Source organism: Antechinus flavipes, chromosome 1 (assembly GCF_016432865.1).
Source record: "Antechinus flavipes isolate AdamAnt ecotype Samford, QLD, Australia chromosome 1, AdamAnt_v2, whole genome shotgun sequence".
Lineage (NCBI taxonomy): Eukaryota > Metazoa > Chordata > Mammalia > Dasyuromorphia > Dasyuridae > Antechinus > Antechinus flavipes.
In genome coordinates, this window is record NC_067398.1 from 563,851,906 (window position 1) to 563,876,959 (window position 25,054).

General features: G+C 34.7%; 1 protein-coding gene across 1 annotated transcript in view; it reads left to right on the forward strand.

Annotated features, from left to right (window-relative positions):
* The window catches only part of SLC22A23 (solute carrier family 22 member 23), a 265,206-nt gene that overhangs the window by 67,649 nt on the left and 172,503 nt on the right, over positions 1-25,054 (forward strand). The window lies entirely within an intron of this gene.

The following is a 25,054-nucleotide window of genomic DNA, read 5'->3' on the forward strand; positions in this document are numbered from 1 at the left end:
TTGCTTCCTTGCTTGAAAGTTTTGCTTAAAAGGGCTGAGGGAGTGGGAAGAAGATAACAAATGAAAGTTTATTTACGTTATTGCTAAGAGAAGCAGAAGAAGAAGGGTGTAGCCATCTTCAGTCCCTCACTCCAAAAATTGTGAAAAATAAGTTATATTGTAAGAAATAATAATCAACAGGCTGAGCAAAGAGAATTGTATTGCACAGATACATTTAGAGGGGAAAAAATTAACATTATATACTTCAATCAGTCCAGACCTCAACCCTTTACCCCAGTTCAGATTCTCATAGTGATGACCTTGACATCAAAAATCCCTTAGCCCATATTAAAGTTTTTTATTTTCAAAACATATGGATGGATGTGTTGGAATCTTTACTTTTTTTTATTATAGCTTTTTTTTTTACAAGTTATATGCATGGGTAATTTTACAGCGTTGACAATTGCCAAACCTTTTGTTCCAATTTTTCCCCTCCTTCCCCCCACCCCTGGATGGATGGTTTTCAACATTCACCCTTGCAAGACCTTGTGTTCCAAATTTTTCCCCTCCTTTTCCCCCACTCCCTTCCCTAGACATCAAGTAATTCAATATATGTCAAACTTGTGCACTTCTTCTACACATATTTCCACAATTACCATGTTGCCCAAGAAAAATCAGATCAAAAAGGAAAAAAAAATGTGAAAGAAAAAAAAACAAACAAAATGCAAGCAAACAACAACAGAAAGAGTGAAAATATGTTGTGATCCACAGACAGCTCTCTCTCTCTCTGGTGCAGATGGCTCTCTTCATCACAAAACCATTGGAACTGGCCTGAATTGAGACGAACTTTGTAACAGAATCATCATATCTGTTATTTAGAGACAGCTGAGTGGTATAATGATAGATTTTGTCAGGAAGAACCAAGTTTGACTCTAGCCTCAGACACTTACTATTTCATCTTGGACAAATCACGTCACTTATGGGTTCTTAAGTATTTCATTTGTAAATGAGGATAAGAATAGCACCTATTTCCCAAGACTGTTGTGGAGTTAAAATGAAATACTATATATAAAAAGTGTTTTGTAAAGCTTAAAGGGATATATAAATGTTAGTTATTACTGTCACTTTGACTACTGGAGGTATCAAAGAACAGGTGGTATTTGATTTATCTTTCAATAATTGTGCCCTATCTATCTTTCTGTTTGTAAGTATGTCAGAAACCATATGGCAGTCCAATTTCCGTAAATGCATGGCAGCCTTCTGACATTCTCTCTCAGGGCACTGGAACTTAATTTGTTCAAGAAGTCACTCACTGCTCCTGCTGGGTTATTCTATCTCTCTCTTCATAGACCCCAAGCAAAAACATGGTAAATTCTATTTTGTCTAGATATTGTCAAGACAGAAAAAAATGATGGCTGTTTTCCTCTGCTCATCACCTGAGGGAGAGTTGGCTAAAGATTAGGCTCCATGTCAATATTATTACAAGGACTATTGCATGAAAATTTCAGTGTAATAAAATATTACCCACTGCAGCTAATGGATCATGATTTTGAGGTTTACAGTATTTGATGCAACCAAATTTTAATAAAATGTAAGAGTTTGGCTCATCCCTTGATGTTTATGGGAATTTAATTTGACTCCTAGATATAATGGGTAGATGGGACAGGAAAGGAAATAAAGTTATGGAATAGTGTGTTAAGACAGAATATGTGGTAGGACTTGTGGCAGGATAAATAACAATTTAGAAAGAGAGGTTGGCGTTAGTTATTGTATTGGTAGGACATAAAGGAGGCACTTCTTACTAGACTACAGCAATATAGTTATGGTTTCATGAAGATAGGATATATTTGATTTGCCTTTTGTCCAAGAGGAATATTGCCTAAATACTTACTTATTTATCATTTAGGAATTTTTATTTTTGCTTAAGGAAATTTGATTCAGTGGCTATTTCAAAAGACTGAAACTTTACCTAAGGATTTAGGAAAGTTAAAAAAAAATTAGGTATTGATTTTTTTCTTTTAGCAATCAATGTAGCTCAGATTTCTCTTTTCAACTGAAAGGTTCTTATTTCACTTAATGTATCTATCGGAAAGTCCCATACTTTTCAGGACAGAATTAGATTTTATTTTTATTTATTCTTACAGGTAACAGTATGCCACTGTGACTAAGGCAAATACAGATAGGCCTAAAGTTATATCTTATCAAATTTTGTTTCCTTTCCTTCCCTTCTCACAAATATGGACAATTCTTTTTTTCTGATTAAAGCTTTTTATTTTCAAAATATATGCATCGATAATTTTTAATATTCACTTTTGCAAAACCTTGAGTTGTAATTTTTTTTCTTTCCCTTCCCCCCACCCCTTTCCCTAGATGTCAAGTTATCCAGTGTAAAACATGTGTAATTCTTCTATACATATTTCCACAGTTATGGTGCTACACAAGAAATATCAGATCAAAAAGGGAAAAAAATGAGAAAGAAAGTAAAATGCAAGCAAACTACAACCAAAAAAGAGTGAAAATGTTATGTTGTGAACTACACTCACTTCCCATAGTCCTCTCTCTGGGTGCAGATGGCTCTCTTCATCACAAAACAATTGGAACTGGCCTGAATCACCTCACTGTTGAAAAGAGCCACAATGAACCCAATTCTTAATCTGGAACCACTAACTAAAACTCCATTGTTCTCTTTTATCTAGTCCCTGAAATGATAGGTGCAGGCATTTCATGGTGGGCCTTCCATTAGCAAGTAGAAAAAGATCACACGAGGTATTAAGGGAGGAAAAAAAGTTCAAATAAGACACAAGTTTGCTCCCATGAAACCTATATTCTTCTCTATCCTGCCCTTGCTTCTCACATTTGTGGACTACATTGCTGCCTAGAATCCCTAACCAAAGGGATTCTTCCTTTTCTTATCCAAGAGGAGAAAGATGAAGACAAATCTCCCTTGAATATTTCCCTGCTAAGTGTAGCATTGATCTCATAGGAAACATTCTTAGTCCTGGTGCCAGTTCCTGATTACTATCAACTCCCCATATATACCCCTATTTTCATCCCTTCCTGTCCTATCTGCTCTGAAAAAATCCCCAAAAGATTTGGGCACAAGTCTGGATATTCCTCTGAATTGTAAATTGCATATTTCTTTAGCCCCACTATTGTATTTCCCTATAAGGTATGAAATGAGAGGGGGAAAAAAAGGGGAATATATAGAAGAAAGCTACAGTAAAATTCTGTAGTAAGTTCCCAAAGGATTGCTTGCATTTTGTTTTCCTTCTCAATTTTTTTTCTTTCTAGACTCTATTTTTCTTGTGCAGCAAGATAACTGTATAAATATGTGTATACATATGTTGGAATTAACATATATATTAACATATTTAACATGTACTGTACCACCTGCCATCTAGGAAAGAGGGTGGGGGAAGGAGGGGAAAATTTGGAACAGAAAGTTTTGCAAGGGTCAATGTTGAAAAATCACCCATGCATATATTTTGTAAATAAAAAGCTTTAATGAGAAAAAAGAAAGGAGGATGTATTTTCTTTCACAGTGGACCAGAGAGGAAAGAAATGTTCAGAAGCAACAGTTTCTGGCAATAGAGGAGGTAGTACACATGAAAATCATGGGTTCTATAGAAATTAAGTAAAGGGAGATGGTCTGGATCGAGAAATTTACACTACTAGAAGACCAAAGAAATATATGTTTGGTCCTATACAAATTAACATATTTATCAATAATTTTGAGAAAAACTTAGATGGAATACAAATCACATTTGTAGATGGCCACAAAACTTGGAGGGTTAGCAAACAACTAGATAACAGAATCTATATCAAAAAACATCAACAGAATAATAAATTTGGCTAAATCTAAAACTGGAACTTAATAGAGATAAATGCCAATTTTATACTTGAATTCAAAAGGCGAACTTTACAAGGACAACATTTCACTTCAACATTGATGAAATGGGGTGTGACTAGGATGGCAAAATACCTTGGGTCCATACCATTTGAGGATGAACTGAAATAATTATAAATTTTTATCTTAAAAACAAGAGTACAAATAGGTACAAATAGCCCTATCGTTTAGTTTCCTCTAAATTTTCTCCAACAGAATAATTACTACTGAAGATGTTGCTAGGTTGGAGACACAATAAGGATTAAGTGGACATTTAAGGATTAAGTGAACATTTAAGGACTGGATGGAATCCTTAACCATTATTTATAAACATTATTTCTGTGGGGAATATCAAAGTTGCAAAAGAATTACACACTTCTGGAATACAGCCTGCAAATGAGCCAGGAACTGCCCTTGATGTTACTGTAGAAAAGAATATCTGTTTTTTTTTTAATAAATAAAAACCTCCTGTGGGGTTTGTGAAGAGGGGAGGTTTGAAGATAGCACTGAGTTGGGAGACTTGGCTCTGCCATTCTCTGTGTGATCTTGGATAAATTTGAGAGCATAATAAAAGGCTGTTGCCTGAAAGGAAACTTGCTTGGACTCATCTTGCTTGGCCCTAGAGAACAGAACAAGGGGCAGTAGGTATAAATTACAGCAAAGAGGTTTGATGTAGAGGGAAATGCTCTTAAGTCATCAAAAAGCAAAATGGGCTTCCTTAGGATGTGGTAGGTATCTCCTCACTAGGTTTTTCAAGTGAAGGAAGTGGCAGCTTTCAGCTATGGCTTAGAGGAGTTGCTTTTCCGGTACAAGTAGGACAAGGTGACTTCTAAGACCCCTTCCAGCTCTGAAAATCTGTGATACCTGCCACCTCTCTGAACCTCAAGAGTTGTCAGATGATGTTAGGAACTAGGACTAGATCAGAGTATCTTAACCCTGGTATCCTTATACTTGGCTTTTAAAAATATGTTTGATAATCATATTTCACGATTATTGATTTTCTTTATGGTTCTATGCATTTTATTTTATGTATTTCAAAAAATCATTCTGATAAGAGTTCCATAGGTTTCATCATGACACAAAAAATGTTTAAGAACCCCTAGACTGGGTGATCTATTTCTAAGATTTCTTTCTAGCTAAATTTTTTTTTTTTATTTCTTTGATTTATTTGTAAGGGATACCCTCAAACGCACATGCGTATGTATAATTATAAATATATATGTGTATAAATATATATGTGTGTATATATGTGTGTCTGTGTGTTGTCTCCAAAGCCATTTGATTTTGCTGTTAAGGAAAAGAACACATTTCCTTCTATATACATACACATATGTTCACAAACATATGTATGAGAGAGAGAAAGAGAGAGAGAGAGAGAGAGAGAGAGAGAGAGAGAGAGAGAGAGAGAGAGAGAGAGAGAGAGAGAGAGAGAGAGAAAAGAAGGGAAGGAGAGAAGAAGGGGGGAAGGAGAACTTTGAATCTGGATATATAAAAGACACATTCAGATCAAGAGTTTTTCAACTTTTTTTTCCCCAAAATTGACAGAGACTGACATTTTGTGATTCAAGATATGAAATTAAGATTTTTAGCATTTACTCTTGGAATCTTTCACATACAAGTAGACTGTATTTGGCAAGTCCAATAGAGAAAATAAAGTTAATGATTTCTAAATAGTTAAATGAAAGTCATTTATGTTAGTGTCTTGTGGGACCATCACATTAGCCACTGAAGTAATTAAATGCAATGGACTAAAATTTGTGGCTTTACTCTACCTCTTCACCTCTGCACTAAAGATTAGAAGGTCTTGCTTTTAACTTCACTGTGGGAAGGGAACCACAGAATCATTTGATCTTGTTGATAAGGAAAAGAAATACATTTCCTTATTTGTTATGAAAACAGAGTCTTTTAAAGATGCTAGAGAAATAAAAATTATGTAGTTTGTACAGGTGTTGCATAGTGTGATAGAGCTAAAAATGTTTGTGATTCTCTTCCTCCCTTATCCATTCCCAATCTGAGGATTCCATAATATTTTAAATAAAGCAGTCTCAGAGGCTGTATTAGCAGAAAAAGCACTGGATTTGGTTTCAGGAGACCTGGATTAAGATAAAATCCCAGTCCTGCCACATTTTAGCTATGCGACTTTTGGCTAGTCATTTCACTTCATCTTTAAAATTGAAATGCTAGTATTTGTAGAACCTATCTGATAAAATAATTGGGAAGAAATTATGTTGTGAATTATTGTAGAAGTTCTAGAAGCTATTACATTCACTTGCCTCTCTGGGTGAAAAAACAAAAGAAGGAAAAATCATTGCCTCTTAAGAAATGACAAAAACCAACAACAACAACTGCAAAAGTCAATAGAAAAACAATTTATATAATGTTGAATGGAAATGTTTTTTTCTTTTGTTCTTTGCAGTTCTTTTCCTCTAGTTCAGAATGACATGACACATTTAAGACGATGTACAAGATGATGGTTGCGGTTGATATCTCAGTGTAATAAATATATATTTTCTGGAGAAAAATACTTAATGAAAATGATTTCAAAATAGCTCATGTCCTCATTCTAATAATCTTTTTTGAGCTCAACCAGCCCAAGTGATTGGATAGATTTACTCACAATCATGGAATGATCCGTAATTTCACAGGTGACTGAGCTGGTGATTACCCCACAAAATTAGAAAGCAGAGCCTTGACTGAATGGATAGGCTGAATATGAATTTAGATTTACTATAGAAGGGGCAGTTTCCCCTTTTTTATTTAACACCTAATATTAATGCTGCCAAATACTCCCTGAAGCACTACCATAGATTTTAATGTGGTGACAGATGATTCCTTTTGTAGCTTTCCTATCATTTCATTTTATTATATGTTACTTTAAAAAAAAATCCTTTAAGATTCCACAAATAACAGTGCTGCATAACTTTGGGTTTCTCCCCCACTCCCCCCAATGAAATGCACAAATTTTAGAAGAAGGACTAGACTTTTTTCCTAAAAAGACAATAATTTCATTTTGGAAGATTATCATCATCTGTAAGCACTTATTTGATGCTTACTCTGTGTTTGGTTCTATATTAAATTCTGGGGATACAAAGACAAAAGGGAAACAGAACATACTTTCAAGTAGCAATAATGATGATACTAACAGTAACAGTAATAGAACAATCACAACCACCCAGACATAACAGTATCCTACAAAAGTTTAGTATTAGTGGCAACCAGATGATACAGTGGGTAGAGCATCAGCCCTGGAGGCAGGAGAACCTGAGTTCAAATGCAGCCTTAGACATTAACTGTTGTTTTCTTCATGTAAAATGTCACAAAAATAACATCTACTGAACCAATTAGAAAAAAATTAATTCACAAAATAATTGAAGCTACTTTTACTTGAAGGAAGGAAGAAAAGAAAAAATTTAGGAGTAATGTTTTTAATGTGTTATCATAATAAATATTTATATTCCCTTACCTATAGAGAATGAAAAGTTTTCAAAATAAAGACACTTAGTATAAGAAGTTAAAACCACATGGGAACACAATGATTGATGTCTCTGTATGGCTTCCAAATTAAAAAGAGAGTGGACCCAAAAATAATATTAAGTATCTTATGTACTCATCAAACTATATGGCCCCACGAAAATACACTTAAAGCAACTTCTATATATAAGAAAGAATCTTTCTCTCATAAATATAAAAATGTCATTTATATTTGATGAGCTCAGAATTCCTAATGTAAGCCAAGCAAAGATGGAGACTGACTGTTTTGGACTTGAATCTGAAATCCACATTTAACGAAGGGATGAAAATAATACCTTAAAATAACTTTGAATTATATCTGTAGTAAATATACAGATATCAGAGAGACAGGACTAAACACAGTAATAGGTTTATTGGGTGAAATCATTGTTGAATTAGAAAAAACTTTTAAAAATTAAGGCAATACCAGTCTTTATGTACACTTTTGGAATTATGAAGGATTAGAAAGATTATTTTGGCAGCTATATGAAAGATAGATTAGAGAGGAAAGAGAATGGAAAGAGAGAGGCCATTTAAGAAAATGTACTAATTGTCATTAAGGAAATTATAAAGACCTGCTGTTTGAATAGAGAAAAGGAAGTGGATGTAAGAGATATTATAGAGGTAAAAATAAGCAGGACTTGGCAATGGGTCAAATATTAGGGATGAGGGAAAAGTAAGAGTCAAAACATGATTGGCAGAATTAGAGAAGTTGGAAAAAGAATAAGGTACATTTAGGGGGTAAATGAAGACAGTTTTGGGCATGTTAAGTTTGGGTCACCAGTAGTATACCAGGTGGAAGTATCCACTGAATGCTCAACAATGTGGGACTGGAGTCCAGGGGAATTTTTGGGGAAGAAGGAATATATATACACTTAACAGTCATTTATGTAGAAGTAATCATTGAACCCATCGAAGAGCATAAGATCCCCAAGGAAGAGAAAATAGAGAGAATGAAATAGCCCAAAAGATAAAACTTTAGGAAAGAGAAATTTGGTGAAACAAGCAAAGAAGAGGGAGGAGAGGTCATTCCAGGAAGAGAAAAACCAGGAGAGAGCTGTGTTACAGAAGCTCAGGCCAGAGAAAGTATCCAGAGGTACTTGAACTGTGGAATGAATAAAATGTGAAATTTCTCTTTCAAATAAAAGTGATTTCAATTATTTTGTGAATTAGTTTTTTCTCTAGTTGGTTCAGCATGTTATTTTTGTGACATTTATATAAAGGAAACAACTTTATCATGACCTTTTATCTGGCCTACTGTGTGTGTATATATATATATATATATATATATTATATATATATATATTATATATATATATATATATATATATATGCTACTATATATATAAATATACTATATATATTTGCCACTAGCAAATTGTTAAAAGTATTCTTTCTTCCTGATAGAAAGTCCTAAAATTAGTTTTTGGTTTTATTTTCCCCCATAGTTTGGGGTTTTCTTTGCAAAGATACTAGAATAGTTTGTCATTTTCTCCAACTCATTTTGCAGATTAGGAAAACTGAGGCAAATAGAGTTGATTTATTAAAGATCTTTAAAAATAAGTTGTTTCTGTTCTAAAAAGTAACTGTTGAATTGCCTTGGTTTGCATAGAGTTAAGTGATCAGGCCTTGGACACCAAAGTAAAATAAAATCACCTGTTGGTCTTCACTGGAAAAACAAGATGAATGCTTCTGCAAACATTCCACATAGCCCTTACATACTTTTGAAAAGCAAATGTTTGTTTCCCTGCAGGAAAAATTTATAAGCAAAACAAAATGTTTCCACAGAGAATGTTCATCCCCCACACCTCCTCTGGCCCTGTCCTTTCATTCCCTGAGAAACTTCTCTCCTTTGTTTAGTCGTTTTTCAGTCATGTCCATCATGAGCGACTCTTCATGACCCTTTTTGGGGTTTTCTTGGCAAAGATACTAGAATAGTTTGTCACTTTTTCCAGCTCATTTTGCAGATTAGAAAACTGAGGCTAATAGAGTTACACAGGGTTACACAGCTAATAAGTATCTGAGGCCAGATTTAAACTTCCAGTCCAGGCTCAATGCTATCACCATTGTATCATTACCTGTCCTCTCGCTTTCTTAGACCTGGCTATAATATTAATAACTTTGTTTGAGTTAGTAAGTATCTTGGAGCTCATATGATCTCTATTTTCAGGATAAAGAAACTAAATAAAGTCTAGTACTTTTCCCAAGATCACTTGATCTTTAAGACACTGCTATGAGGAAAAAGTGTCTATTCTACAGATGAAGTACTACACCAAGAATGCTAAATGACTTGTTCACCAGGAAAGCCAGAGCAGAACTGCATACTGATTACCTTCTAAGTAATTTCGTTCCAGGATAAAGCCCTATTAAATTGGAACTTTTGGTCCACTGATATGATACCTCTATTTAATCAAGGATCTGAAAAGCATGTGTCCTGACCATGAAATTTGATCTGAAAAGTTGTATTTAGTATCTTTTGCTTTTAAGGGGAAATAGCTTGTTAGAATATGTACAACTATTATAATACAGATATGTAGAAATAATGTTATATATAATGAATGTAATCCTTTATATTATAGATGTACATATTTTAATATATAAAAGATACTTGCAAATATAATATTAATTAAACTGATTCAGAATGAAGCAAGATTGGAAGTTTATACAATTGAGAAAAGAGATAGGAATAAAGATAGTTGGGGGAAGTGAATAGATGTGATTCTATTGGAAATAAACCCTATGATTGGTTATTGCTATCCATCTTACCATAGTTTTAGACTGCACAAACCATTAGAGATGGGATAAGAAAATGGATGCATTTCAGTCGCTTTTTATGTCCAGGTCCTAAGATGCTTCAAAGTTTTGTTGACTTGTATATCAATATCCAAGTGAAATAACTGTTGAAATTCAGCTAAGTAAGGAATCTCAAAGGTCTAGAAATATCAGGTTGATTTTTTTTTTTAATAATCTTGTGATACATTTCCACACAGTGGAAAGCTGCATAAATCATTTGTGACTAGGTTTTCCCTTGACTACTGCTCATTAGGGAAGTTAGTAGCATGTATATGCTTCAGTTGAAATTGTAAATTGCATCAAGAGGTATTGTGGAGTAATGGAAAACACGTGTTTCAGGAGCTCTGTCACTAACTAGCTCCATGACCTTGGATAAGTCACCCTTTCAGAATCTTAGCTTCTTTATAACCAAGGAGAATTGAAACTATTCACTTGTATCAAATATAATACAAAGATAGGGTTTGTGTAGTACCCAGGTATTGTATAGATTTATGAACCTTTAAATATTATATAAATATTATTAGCATAAAATGAGGAATCTGGACTAGATATCCAACTCTTCCTTCCAACTCTACCATTTTATGGATATAAGAGCATAGACTTGATGGTATCCTCTATTCCAGTTTCATAGCCATGGATATTGAAACCAGCTGGAGGAGGAGAGGCTTTTTATCAATTCAGATGCTTTAGGGGGAAAGACCAATGAATAGTATTCTATTTAGCATTGTCTATTATGTCTGCTATCACAATGGTATAGTGATCATTGGGAGGCTTTTGCATCATGTTTCTTAAAAGTTGTTAACATCTACTTTCTCATGCTAAAAAGTGAATAAAATATGCCTTTCCTTTGACCAAAAGGTCCTGCTGGTAGGCAGATATACTGCAAGGAGGGAAAACCCAAAAAGTCTTATTATACACACATACACACACAGAGTACACATATATCTGCATATATCGTATGTGTGTATATATATGCACACAGTTATATACATATATACAACTATTTATATGTCTTTATACATATGCAAAGATCTATACACATTTACATATACCTATACATACACACACATACAAGGTGTTCTAAAAATCTCAGTGCTGTTTTAAGCTATTAGAATTTGAAGACTTTTGAGATGCCATGTTCTAAAATACAGCAGCATTTTTAGGAGTAACAAAGAACTGGAAGCAAATTAATATCCAATGATTGGGAAATGGCTGAACAAAAGACGATGTGTGAATGTGATGGACTTTTACTTTGCCATAAGACACATTAATATAAAGATTCATTATATAAATTTGACTATAATATAAATGGAAACAGGAAAAGAAAATTGAATGCTGTGTAATATTATAATAGCCAAACTTGATGTTGAAAAAGAGCTGAGAAAAGCACCTTTTCTCTCTTCACTGAAAAAGGGAAAGTCCTACGGTTATGGAATGTCACATACACTGTCACAAATGTTGGTCAGTTTTGTTGAACTTAACTTTTAAAAATCTTTGTTTCAAGGCAAAGTTCATTGAGTAAGGAAGGGAGAGGGAAGAAGGTTATTTTATTTAAATATGCATATGATATAAAACCAAAAGATTACAATTCAAAAAAAAAATTAGTTTCCCTGGAGTTCAAGATCTCGACCCCAGACAGGTATATGTATTCTTCTTAACCTTTTCCTGCACTCTTTCTTACTTCAATTCTTTTTTTTTTCTATCAGTTGGGTTCCCAAGTCAAATATTTTTGAAGTACACTGCTCTCACAATTGGAATTAATTTTTTAACTAGGAATGACACTAGGAAGAAAACACTATTTACTTCCTTGTTATTTAACTGGTGGTGATAATTTTAAAAAGAATTATGAACTTAACAAACATCTCTTACTGTTTGAGTTCAGTGATTATTTGAGATAATGACTATCTGAACAGTAATTTTTCTACAAAATTCTCAAGAAATAGTCAGCCATCCAGCCTCTGTCTAAAGACCTCCAGTGAGGGATAACACGCTATTTTAGAAGGCAACTTATCCTTTCCAATTTGGATCTCTTTCATCAAGCCCAAATCTTCCCTTTCACCACTTCCCCAATAGGCATTTATTAACTAATGGAAAGTAGAAAGGAAAACTTAGGTGTCTTCAAAATCACAATGCTATTTTAAAGCTATTTGAGCTTAAAACCACACTAAAATTTTTGGGACACCCTGTAGAAGCAAAATATTACAGAGCAGCAGAAATAGCATAGCATGACTTCCCATTATGACAACAAACAAACTCTTTTTCAGTCATTTTGTAGATCAGTTACCAAATCACAGATGCTCAAAACATATTTTCTCCCTTCCAAAGGATGCCTTAACATGGATTTTAATTTACTGGTGTCCTACAATGGGAAAGTCTCGTCTTTGTGATAAGTATTTATTGGATGAGGGGGCAGCTAGGTGGCCCAGTGGATAGAGCCTAGCTGGGGAGTCAAGAGAACATGAATTTAAATCTAGCCTCAGATAGTAAACAACTTGTAACTCTAGGCAAGTCACTTAACCCTGATACCTCTAGGGGAAAAAAATGTATAATGAGGAAGAAATCACAACAACAATAAACTTTTTTGAGGAAATTTTTGTGAGTGAATAGAGGTAAACTAAAATTCAGGTCAATAATTTACCATATTGGAATAACTAAAAAGAATAACTAGAAAGTACTGTGTCCTTGAGGTAGAGTTGAGTAGAGATAAGAAGAGTAGTTATAGTTGATTGTGCTCACTTGTGTCATATTACTGTCTGGTGTAGCTATTTTCTTCTGTCATGAAAATGTCTTTGATTTATCAAGGCTGCCATATTCTGAAAATAACAAACAGGAGTAAAATAAGGGAAATGTCCCTTTTATCCCCTAAGAGGATCTCTAATGAGGTTTTTTTTTAGCTCTTGGATAGTTCAACATTTCCAATTCTTGTTTAGAAACCCAAATGTTGAATTATTTTTAATGGGGAGTTTTCAGTGAATAAGAGACCAGACCTAGGGGCCTGCTATGTATATCACTGTGGAAGCATCATCAGAGAAAAAAGGTCAAGTGGCTTTATTACATGGCTTCTCCCAATAGACAATTTAATGAGTAACCCAGAGTATAGTTAACCTAAGCATTACACATCTCTGAAATACTTAGTCTAAAAATAATATTATAATTCCAAATGTAAAAATGAACTTTAAAATAATTATAATAGAATTCTTAATTTTTTAAGTCAATTGAAAGGAGTGCATCAATAATTCAGACATGAAGCTACCTATTCCCCAGTGTTAAGAATTAGGGAGATTTCAGTCTGTAACATACTAAGTTCACTACAGAATACTACATTTATAATAGATAAAGAAAAAAAAGCGTTTAGTTATTTTATTTGTATTTGGAAAGGCTTTTTCTTTATTGTCCACTTTCTTATCTTTTTGATACTAATTTTTGCTTCTATTTTCTCCATTTGAATAAAAAACTTAGGAATTTTTGAAAAAAGGATTTTTCATTATAGCTTGTAAAGCATTTAGCTTAGTGTCTGGCACATAATGGCATTTAATAAATAGCTTATTTTCTCTGTCCCTTCATCCTTTTTTCCTTCTTCCTAAATCTATCCTTTCCTCTTTTCCTTCCTCCCATGCAATTCCCCCATAATACTATTGTTAGCTTAACTATCTTCAAATCAAATCTATTTCAGTTAAAGTCATAATTATTCCCATTTATCTTAAGGTGATGGAAACACATTATTTTAATGTGTATTGTTGAACTGCTGTGTATTATATTTTAGCCCCCTTGGGCAGATGTAAAAGCAACTATATATAGGCACTCACTTTTGCATTAACATTAGAAGGTTCAATCTCCACGTTAAGTTATTCAGACAGAAAAATGTGAGTTTTTGTTTTGAGAATAAGAAATCAAGAGAGAAGATGGAAATATTTTAAGAAAATTGCTGCTGAGGAAGCAATGTGATGCTACCTAGAAGTTATACAATTTCTTGAATGAAAATCCTTTTGTTCTCTTGTCTAGAAAATGGTTTTCAACATTTGTGAAGTACAGCATGACTGGAAACTCTTGAGATATTTTAACACTCTCATTCCCCAAGGTGTCTTTTCCTGTTTTTGACTGAATTCCTTGCTGCCTAGAACCCTGGAAATAGTCAGGAGGAGCCTAGTGTGGCAGAGTGGTGATCAGTGCCTTTAAATGTTCTCGGAATTGTTTTTCTTACTCTCCTTAAAGTTAGCCACTTCTACCTTATAATAAAACAGCAGGGCTTAGTCAGTGAACTTGAAGCCAAGATCTGGATTAAAATCCTGAGTTGAGTGATCTTGGGCAAGTCAGTTAACTTCTTAGGGCCTCAGTTTACAACGAAATAAAAAGGGGATGAATCAACAAGTATTTTTAAGCATCTGTGTATCTGGAATAATAATTATAAAAGTCTATTTTACAGAATCAAATCATATTTTATGATGTGGATGAAAAGGGTTTTCCATTTAGTATGCTTTTAGTCCATTAGTTAAAATACTTGGGATGTATGGCTTTACTTATAATTTTCCTGATTATGAAATATAGTAAAAGATACAATAGGGAGTTTTAAATTTGAATTTCAGCAGGAACTGATTTATAGAAATCTGAGGAAAGGGCAGGGATGCTGCTCCTGAAGTTACATAACAAGCCCTGTTGCCCTGAAACCTACCCAATTACCAGAATAGGTAGTGGTGGCCGGGCCACAGACAGAAGGGTATGTCATTATAGCTTTGGAGACAGGCTGGGCTTCCTGCTCAGAAAATGGAAACCTGAAAATTACGGCTTACTGATTGCCCTCTTATTTTTCTTGGTTTCAAAAGGTTTTTGTTTTTTTGGGTTGGTTTGTTGGGATTTGTTTTTTTGTTTGTTTGTTTTTTGAATGGTCATTATTTTTTCTCACTTCTTATAAAAAATATTTTACATGAAAAGTAAGATATAGTGGATAGTGAGCTGGTCTCAGATTCAGATATCTGAGTTTAATTCCTGTTTCTCACACAGACTGATTGTGTAGCTTAGGGCAAATCACTAAGTTTTTAGTGCCTGTGGAAGCTTGATTTGACTATAAATTTCAGAGATGCTGATGTGTGTTGGTAGAGGGTGTTTCCTCATTTGGGAGTTCTCTACAAGAATGTAATCACAGGTGTGCAAGAATGTAAATTGGGACTTTGAGCTTAGCAGACAGTTACAATGGTGGCTTTCATATTTGCCAGCTGGGTAACCTCAGTCAAGTCCTATGTCATTTTTAAGCCTGTTTTATTTATGTATTTAGTCTATAAAATAAACTGGGTTGACTTTAAGGTCACCATTTAAATTGTATTCTATTTATTAATTATAAGAATAATCTTATATTCCTTGATTGAAGAAATGTTTTGCCTGTAATTTATTGCAATTTAAAAGATACCTCCACGATTCATAATAGATACTTATTGAATAACACTTGATAACATTCAGAAGTTTTATACTAACTTTATGAGTCTTAGGAAAGAGTTCATGACGTTTTTCTTGAATTGTTCAAATCCATAAATATTTATTGTGTGTAGATGCTCTAGGGATCAACACACACACACACACACACACACACACACACACACACACACCCTGTCCTCATGGAACATCTACACTGTTGTTTGCCAGGCCCACAGTTGGATTTCAGTTGATTCAGGTGGGATTAAACTAGTCATCACTGCTGCCATAAAAGCATTTTGATAGGGATTTATTTCTCATATGAGAGAAAATGCCAATTTGCAACGCTTAGGGCTCCCTTTTCTCTCTCTGCCTTGTAATTGTGTTCTCCTGACCTTGTTCTATCTCTTTGTTCTGTCTTCTCTTGCTTTCAACCTTTAGCTTGGGATTCATTTCTCTCTCTTTTTTTTAAAGCATTTTATTTTTTTCTTAATTAGGTGAGAAGAAAAACTTTAGCATTAATTTTTACAAGATTTTGAGTTCCAAGTTTTTTTTCTCTCTCTCCCTCTCTTCCTCCCCTCTTCCGAAAACAGTAGGCAATTTAACATAGTGTATACATATACTGTCACAATATGGCGTATACAATGTACATATTAATCACAGTTATAAAAGAAGAAAGAGATCAAAAGTGGAAAAAACCCATACAAAAGATTAAAGTAAGTAAAAAATATGCTTCAATATTCATTTCAAGTCCATCAGTTCTTTATTTGGTTATGGATAATATTTTCCTTCATGAAACCTTTGTACTTGTCTTAGATTATTGCATTGCTGAGAAGAGTGAGTCAGTCACAACTAATCATCACACAATATTTCTGATACTGTCTGTGTACAGTGTTTTCTTAATTTTGTTCTTTGTATCAGTTCATACATAACTTTACAGGTTTTTCTGATGAAATCCTGTTCATCATTTCTTATTGTACAATAGTATTCCACTACAATCCTGTATCACAGCTTATTCAGGTATTGGGATTCATTTATTTATTACCAAATTAGCCTTTTCAACTAATTGCCTTATGAACTCTTTCCTAACTTTGACCTCTTTCTGCCATTTTGCCATGCTTAGGTCTTCTTTCTTCTCCCTCTATTTTACAATTCTGTTCTCTTGACCCTGTTCCATCTTTGTTCCACCTTCTCTTGCTTTGAATCTTTAGCTCAAGTTTTATTTCTTTGCTACTAATTTAGCCTGTATTATTTTCTGACTTTGACTTCTCTCTCTGCCTCCCCTTCCCCATTTTATTTATCATTCGGATCTCATTGAAGCCAGATACACTTTTCCCAACACTCCATATGCTCTCCTTGACGCTGGCCTCCTTGCTGTTCCTTACACAAAATATTCCATTTCCTCACTCATTGCATTGTCACTGGCTCTCCCCAAGCTTGGAGTTTTCTCCTCATTTCCCTGGCCTTCACCTTCTTTAAGAAGCTTTTCCAGGCCCTCTTTAATTTTAGTACCTTCCCTTAGAGATTGTCTCCAGTTTACCCTGTATATATTTGTACATAGCTGTTTGTATGTTGCCTCCTCTCATTCCAGGATGTGGTTCTTGATGGTAGGGACTAACCTTTTTATTTTATAGCTTAGGAAACTAAGGCCCCATGAGGTTGAACAACTTACCCAGAGCTACACAGGTGTTTAAGTATAAGAGGAGAGATTTACACCCAAGACTTCTGACTCCAAAACCCAGTATTTTTCCACTGTACCAGGCTGCCTCCCTGATGATACACTATTCATTAACGTGTCAAATTGACTAAATAAGGGAAGGGTTTTTATAAGATAAGAGTACTTGCTAGTTAAATTTTATTTATTATTCTCTTAGTAGGACTTTAGGGCAGCTAAATACCTCAGTTATAGAGCAGTAGTCCTAAAATCAGAAAGACTTGAATTAAAATTCAGTCTGAGACACTAGCTGTGTGATCCTGGACAAGTCACTATTTGCCTAATTCTCAGGAGAAGGCAATGGCAAACCACTCTAGTATCTTTGCCAAAAAAATACCCCATATGGACTCACAAAGAGTTGGACACAACTGAACAATGACAAAGTAGTAGCTCTTTAGAGATTGTCCCATGGACCATGTGCCATAGGTCACTACATAAGAGGTAACAAGCCAATGGATGTTGCTTTATAGTCATTCATATTAGAATATGTGGGGGGTGGAAGGGTGCATTTACCTGATTTTGAAGGTTTTCTTAGTGGGACTGAGATACTCTCGATTCTTAATGGAAGAACCTGAGGTTAGTTTCCAAGAGCTCTTATTTGCTTAATGTTTTCATCTTGCTCCCTTATTCTATCGCCATGTATATACAGTCTCCAAAGCATGGATTCCTTCTTCTCTGAGAGCTTTTATATGAATTGACTGTTGTTGGGATAAAAGGTCCCCCCATGCAGAAGTGATCAAGATCCTTAATATAAACTGCCCATTGATCAGAGTCATAAATCCCAGGAGAGCAAAGCCCCAGACACCTCTTCCTCCCATTCTTTGTGATAGCTACCTTTAAAACACAGTGGTGTTTCCTGACTTCCTCAATACACTATCATATTTGACTTTTTTTGTGGATTTTTGTGGGTTATTATTTCATGTTTTCTTCAGAGAAGAAATGGTTCTGTACTTCCTTCTTTTTTTTTTCCTGAAGACCTTTTTTTGTTGTTGTGATTTTTCCCACCTAACAATTTCTGAGAGTAGAAGCTGTTGTTAGTCCAGCTGTCTCTTCTGTTTCAGCATCTCTGCAGGGATAGAGGAAGAGAGTTCATATTTCAGCAACAACCCCAAAAACATTTTTGCCATCCTCCTTTTTCAAAGAGGAAGAAAGGCAGTTTTGAGTCAAAGAAGAGTTGGAAACCTTTAAGATAATTACTTTCTGAAAAGTTATATGGAGTACTGATCAAATCATCAAATGCCAGGGGTGATTATGAACACTGAAGAGAAATTATATCGGTTGCCATGAAGAATCAGGGAGAAAGAAAAATGAGAGCAGAGGTTGTTCAGTGATTAAATTATAGACAATAAATAAAATAAAATCAGCCTACAAAAACATGTCCTTGCTTCTCTTTTGCTTTTTGTGGAATCAAATGAGAAAAAATTGCCTCAGTTAATTAAAAGGAAATTAATAGGAATAAAGGAGTTCTAAAAAGAATTATTAATATAAAAAATTAGTAGAAAAGATGTGTGTGTTTGGGTGATACTGGGAGGGGGAGTTCAGTTGTAAAATCAGAATTTTGTTGTCAGAATTGATCTGTAGAGATCAGCTGTGGGTAAACTGAGGCCCAGAATGGGTAAATGATTATATACCTAATAAATAGGATTACATGGGATTAGAATAGAGACCTGTAAAGGTCAAGTATGAAGGCCTCCTTAATTTCACAAATGAGGAAACAGGGATCCAAAGAGATTATCTGACTTGTTCAATATAAAAACCCAAGTTTTCTGTTTCAAGTACCAGAACCTAGGTCTCCTCCTTTCTAATTACAGTTAGTCAATAAGAATTTTTCTCAAGTGTTTTCAATGTGCCAAGTATTATGCTTCTAATACTCAGAAACAAAATGGACATAATTGACATCTCTGCTGAGTACCTTTGAGATATGCAACAGTTACCTATTTTGTCCAGAATACCAGGACCCAATATCTGCCATTGACCCTCTTTATAATACCTTCATGCCCCAAGAGAGAGCAATAAAGGAGGGAAATGGAACAATTGAAAATAGGTGAATGTACCAAAGAGAGCTACTTGAATGACATTTTTTTAAATTGGCATTTACAGCTTCAAAGAGTAATGAGATGACATACCCATACACTTTCCCTTAAAGATTCTGTGCTAGATAATCATGCCCCTATGTTTGTAAGCATCTCATGTGCAGTTAGTTAGCATGATGGTACAAAGGATAGAATTCTGAGCCTGAAGAAGACTTGATTGACACTTACCAGCTATGGGAAAATCACTTAACCTCTGCCTCAATTTCCTCAATTGTATAAGGGGGATAATAAATAATAACATCTATTTCCTGGGCTGTTGAAAAGATCAAATGAGATATTTGTAAAGCCTTTAGCATACAGCCTGTATTTAGTAGGTGCTACATCAATCCTTATTCCCTTACAAGAAAATAATCAGGAAAGATGTTTTTCAGTTTTATCCAATTCTTCATGACCACATTTGTGGTCTTGGTAAGGTTCCTGGAATGATTGGCCATTTCCTTCCCCAGTTTATTTTACAGATGAGGAATAGAGATAAACAGGCTTAAGTGACTTGCCCAGGATCACACAGCTACTGTCTGAAGTCAGGAAAAATGAGTTTCTGTGATTCCAAGCCTAGGGCTTTATCCACTGCACCAGCCAGCTTCCTGTAGAAAGGAAAGTGAAGTACTAGTTAAGAGAACAAACTAATTTCACTACCATGACTGCTATCTTTATCTATAAATGAAAACAAGATGATCTCTGAGGTTCCTTCCAGCTCTAAATCTGTGATTCTGTAAGAGGCAATTTCTTGTAGAAAGTCCACTGATCTTGGAGTTAGTAGACCTGAATTTGATTCGTACTATTTTCAAGCCCTGAGATTGTCAATAGGCAAGTCAGTTAATAATGTCCATAATCTCAGTTTCCTTGTCTGCAAATAGGGATATTAAGATTTTCAATATCTAACCCAGAGAGGTATTGGGAAGAAACAATTTTGTTAAAGTGTATATAAATGTAAGCTATTATTAGTAAATCAAGTCTTAAAAGCTATATATAAATGTGAGCCATAATTGTATTATAAGGAAGTCAAATCAACCTCATGATGTCCTTTTCTTTGCTTAAATGGATGTGTGGTTTGATCTTTTGCAGTTTCTAGGCTTGAAAGCTATTTTGATAAAATCTGTACTCCAGAAGATGGTTGTAAAAGAAAAAAAATACTGCAGGAATGGTTTTACTATATGCATTTGAGGATATTGCTTTGACTTTGTAATCTCTGATGAAAGAAATCCTATTTACCAATAGATCTTAGCAAGATTATTTTTAAACAAAGGACTCAGAAATCTCCCTGCTGAGACCTATATTCCAGGGAGGTCATAGACTGAAAGAAAATCCTATATACACAAGGATAATCATGGCAGTTTTTCTTCTGGTAGCAAAAAAAAAAAAAAAAAAAAAAAGGAAACAAAGTTTTTATTTTCATCCATTGAAGACTGGCTAAGCCAATTGTGATATGTGAATATATGGAATAATGTCTTGAAGAAACAAGTACAAAGAAACAAGGGGAGATTTATAGGAAGTGGTTGTTCTGGAGATAAAAGACAGGTTCGAATTCTCTCAAATACTTAATACTTGAGTTAAGTTCTGGACCTCAGTTTCTCCATCTGTAAAATGGGGTTTTACTAATTAATCACTAAAGTCTTTTCTTCAGGAACTCTGAATGTGATGACTTTGCGATTCTTCTTTAACTGTTCCATTGTTCATTTCAATGAGAAAATTGGAGAGTGATGAAAAAGTCTTCCTGAACTGGATAGGAAAATGCTTCTTTAATTCTTTAAAGGCAGCTCCAATAAGTGGAATGCAAATCTCCTTAACTGAACGAGTGTCCATTAGTGGAAAGATAAACTATTTTTGTGATTTCTGCATCTATACCCCCAATAAACTTGTATTTTTTTAAACACCCCTCTGTTGATAGAAAATTCTTTTTGAAAATCTCATGAGGAAATGAGGTTTAAAATTAGGAGCAATTGTATTTTAAAAAATAGGGGCTCACTTGTGTACATGTGGGTCTATAAACATGGAGGTTGGACAGATTTATTTGACTTAAGAGTTGATTCCAAATAGTGAAAAGTAGCTCACAATATTGCTTTGCTTTCCCAACATTTCTTGGACTCCCAAGGTGTTTCCTTGATTTGAGTGTGAAATATTTCTCATTATATCAGAAGAACTTAGAGTTAGATATCACAATAAGAGATGAGTTTTATTTATGTATAGATCAAGGTTGAAAAGCTCTCCAGGTGGAATGACCAGTGACTAGGAGATGAGTCAGGGATAATTCTATAACTAGGGTGGGACACTTAGGGCTTTGTCCCTGGGTGTGATTATTCAGAGGGTGTTAACAGTATTTCTAGTTCTTCAGCAGTCTTTACACACCTGAGCTTATCACCTAGTTAGCTGGAAGAATTACTTAAAATAGGAAGCTCTGAGGATTTTCTCTCTCTTTGGCCATAGGTTAACTACTTAGCCTGCGTTTTTTGGGTTTTTTTGGTGGGGGAGGGGGATGGTTATTATTTTTTTTTTTTGGAGGGGGAGTGCCTCTTAATCCAAGCACAAAGATTCCTAATTATGGCTTTTGTCAGAAGATGAATCCTGATCCTAACTATATCACATTGGAAAAATTATTTGATTTGAAGACGTTGGTTTCCTTATCTGAAAAAAAAAAAAAGAGGAACTAGTCTTTCTAGCCCCATTCTGTTCTCTCACAGTGTTTAGTGTGGCACATTGAGGAATAAATAGCTCACAGTCCTCCTTTCTCCAGCTTACAGTAAGTAGTTTGTTAGAGCAAAGCCTTCAGTCCCAGGAGACAGCTGTCACTGGGCCCAGGCAGTGCCAGCCTGTGCTGAAGCATTCCAGTACTTAAACTTAGTGGTAGATGCTTTAGAAAAAAAATAGTAAGTCTCCTTTTCTTCCCCTTTCTAAAGAAAGAAGAGGAGGAAACCAGCTTACATGCAACTTGAGATCTCAATTCTAGAAACATAAGCATTGTCATGTTTAGGATGTCTGCTGGTAGGAAGCAAAGGCATTCTGTTTTCTCCCATCTCTTTTCTCTTATTCCCTTCTTTTCTCACCTTTCATCTTCTGCCTTCTCTTTTAACTCCATCTTTGGAGGGCTATACCTAAGAATATGGAACTCTGGCTAGATTCAGAACTATAAGCTGCAAAATATCCTTTTTTCTTCTAATATACTACGGAGTATATTAATATATAGTATTCTACATTATTCTCTGTATTTAAGCATAATACAGAATATTCCAGTACTTATATAGTGTTGTCATTAAATAACATGAGGAAGATTGAAAGGACTGCATTATTTTAACAAATCACATGTGTGTTATGTATATATCCTTCACAAATATATGTTCATATACATGTGTTATGGATGTATGTGTGTATATATGTGTATATACATGTATATTTATAGTTTCAAATAAGGCAGCAAAGGTAACAAGGCTTAATCTCCCATCCCATATATTATAGATTTGATCCCCTAAAACTACAAATCAGTCTAGATCGGGGGTCCTCAAACTATGGCCTTAGAATGCAGCAGCTAAGGACGTTTATCCCCCTCACCCAGGGCTATGAAGTTTCTTTATTTAAAGGCCCACAAAACAAAGTTTTTGTTTTTACTATAGTCTGGCCCTCCAACAGTCTGAGGGACAGTGAACTGGCCCCCTATTTAAAAAGTTTGAGGACCCCTGGTAGATCTTTAAGTTGGTTTTCAACAGGAGCTTAATTGGAAATTTGAGGGAAACATCACTGTGAATGAGATCAATCAATAAACATTTTATGTGCCATGTACTGTGCTAAGCATAATTAAGGATAAGAAAGAAAACAAAAGGCAGTTCTTGTCCTCAAGTCTAATGGCAAAAACAATATACAAAAATATACAAAGCTGCCCCCCAATAAACATTTATTAAGCTCCTACTATGTACCAGTTCTAAGTGGTTAAGCACTAGGATACAGTTGATAAAAAGGAAAATTTTGGCTCTTCAAGAGGTTACAATCTAAAGAAGCAGACAACATGCCAATATGTAAAATGTACGTATCTGTATGTATATACACAAAGCAAGTTATATACAGGATAATTAGGGAGTAATTAATAGAGGGAAGAGGAATTGGGAAAGACTTTCTGGGAATGATGGGATTTCGCTGGGAACTTAATGCTGTCCTGCTTGAGTGCCAGCTTCTGAGTCCGGGAATATGGTTTCGCTATCTTGGCATCCTTGGAGAGCATTTTTTGTAGGAGTGACCTAAAAAGTAGACTCCGGGGTTTTCCCTTGCCATATTTATGCTACTGATACAGCTATCTGAAATAACAACAGAGTGTACCTTGGGGATTTTGTTTCTTCTGAGAAAGTTCTTTCTATTAGCATGAAAGGCAGTGTGTTACAATGAATAGAGATTTGGACTCTCTATCAGGAAAATCTGGGTTCAAATCTGGACTTTGATCCATAGTGACTGTATGGACATTTACTTTACTTTTCAGTTCTTTTCAGGAGTGGGGAACTCTTTTATTTTTTTCTGCCAAGGGATATTTGAATTTTTATAACATCATTCGTGGGCCATACAAAATTATCAGCTTATAGAACTCAACAGTGGGAGGTTGTTGTAACTAGCTTTAGTTCATCATCATTTGTGGTTGCCTTAGTAAATGATTTCATGGGCCTTATACCACCCCTGCTCTAAAAATGTCTATGTCAAATTCAAATAGAAATGGTTCCCTGCAGGCAACATATTGACTTAGGCCACAAATTAATTTTATCTACGTTTTATTGTTTTGTTATTTATCTTGTTAAACATTTCCCAATTACATTTTAATCTACTTGGGCTGCACTAGGGAGTTTTACTATCAGTGGACCACAATTTTGAGATTTTTACTCTAAACTATTGTTTAAGCTTATATCAATCTTTGACTAACCAGCATTATTAGAAAGAATTTCCTCATTGGGAGTCCCTTATACCGATGGAATTATAAGCCCAATCCCTATTCTTAACAAAAACTAATTCAGAAAAATGTCTGAAGATAATGGAACTTGGGATTTTAAAAAGCACCATACAACTAGGTTACTTGTGTTTGGCACTCACTGTCCACAAAGAACTGTGCTAAGAGTTGGAGGGTATTAAAAAGAAAGCTAAAAAAAATTCCTATCATTTCAGTGAGTTTCTAATTTTCCTAGGGAGACCAGGCCAAAACTTATAAAGCCACTGGAAAACAAGAGAACAGAGAGCTAACAAAGGGTCAAATTTGATTGTTCATACAATAATAAACTTTCTTGCTATATTTGGGGGCTTTTTATGTCCTTTAGAGATTGCCAAATATCCAGTCTCAAGCTTAATCCACTGCATGAAGCAGTATTGGCGTAAATTCATGGAAGTCAGCCAGGAGGCTGGCAATTGAATCACTGGTTAGTATTAGGTACAGGTGAGAGAGCCAGGTGTGATAACGATGAAATGAGAAGTAAGGAATGCCTGATAATCTTGTTTGCTTTCTTTGTAAAATTATTCACATGTTTATTCTTACTTCTGGGAAAATATGTTGCAGGGTAAGTTTCTTTTTTGATCAGTTTATTTTTGCCTGCCCCTTGAATCTGAAACTAATAATAATATTGTTTACATTTGTGATTATCATCTTTACTGTTGAAGGATGAGGAAGTATTTTTTCATATAGGTATACCTTACTTTACAAAATTCATAAACAAAAAA